Source organism: Prionailurus bengalensis, chromosome A3 (assembly GCF_016509475.1).
Source record: "Prionailurus bengalensis isolate Pbe53 chromosome A3, Fcat_Pben_1.1_paternal_pri, whole genome shotgun sequence".
In the NCBI taxonomy this organism is placed as follows: domain Eukaryota; kingdom Metazoa; phylum Chordata; class Mammalia; order Carnivora; family Felidae; genus Prionailurus; species Prionailurus bengalensis.
This window is the reverse complement of record NC_057354.1, coordinates 27364079-27365473: the sequence shown is the minus strand read 5'-3', so window position 1 is coordinate 27365473 and position 1395 is coordinate 27364079.

The window sequence follows — 1395 nt, the reverse complement described above, 5'->3', positions numbered from 1 at the left end:
AAATCAGTAAGTGATACAAACATGTGCTGTTTGTCAGAACATTACATGCAACAGCTAAGTTTCATCGAGGAAGCCCACTGAGGCCCACATTACCTAGGACCTGGTGGATAGCTGAATATTGTAGAAGTTCTGCCATCAGAAGGTAATAAATACTGTTCAGTAATAGTATATATGGTTTCTAGAACGCCAGGAGTGTTGCCATTGGTTAAAGCAGATGCTCAAATAATAAGCAAAACCTTACTGAATTTATCATCCCAATCTTTGGAATTCCTAAACATCTAGAATCCAGAAGATGAAGTCACTCTACTTCTATGGTAAATCAGAGGATCCGTAAGAACTTACAAACACCAATAACGTATCACGCTCCTTATCAGCCCCAGTTTTCCAGAGAAGTAGAATACATGAACCTTACCCTAAAGAATGCTTTGGCAAAATTATATCAAACCGCTAGTTTATGGTGATCAACAGCCTTACCTGTTTCTGTGAAAATTAAGGCTAACTCCCATTTGCAAGTATGGTATTTCTCCCTTTGAGTTAAGGTTTGGAAGTTCGATGAATTTAGAGGTTAAGGATAACCCCTCACCTGATAAAATGGAAAGCAAACACTTCAGATAGAAAGGATTTGCTTGTTTCCCTAGGCTCATTCCGCCATCGTGTGGCCAGATGTATACACAGTCCCTTAAAAATGAGTTTATCCTGTTTATAACCTAGCGATCTTTAGTCTCCATATTTAAGGCCTCTAGGAGAACCAAATGAACTGTATTTCTTAGTATTACTGCTGCTAATATGAATCAACTTTACTTGAGCATAGTGGCCTTTACCATTCTGGAAAATATTTACAGAGGGGCCAAAAGGACCAGGATCGAACTCAAAGAGCCATTAAGTACTAGTTTAGAAAGAATCAGAACCAGGACTGGAATTGCAAACTCTTATCCTATAGAAATACTCATCAACAACTTAATACGTTGGGGCAATTGTGGAAACATATCATTCAAAGGTAAACAGGATGGAATCATAGTCGACCACAGGAGTAGCAGTAGGAACAAAACTAGAATGAAATTGAGGCAGAATTTGGAATTGGACAGCTTGAAATGAAGTTCTGTGGCCACAAAATATGGCTAAAGAAACGCCCCAAGCCCTCAGCTGTAAACCCAAACAACTAGCTATTCATCAATCACAGGATACACTTGTTGGTGCTGAACTACGGGATTGTACCTGCTTATGGAAACAACTGGTATTGGGCATGGAGCCGTCTATGGAAAGATTACAGGATAACGTAAGAAGGTTGGTCATACCATAGATACAAGAGCGGAAAGTTGGGATTTGCAGACTGAAACCACTGAAAGCTGAGCCAACGTAACTAATTAGACTAAAGGAGGCAAGTTTTCTCCTACA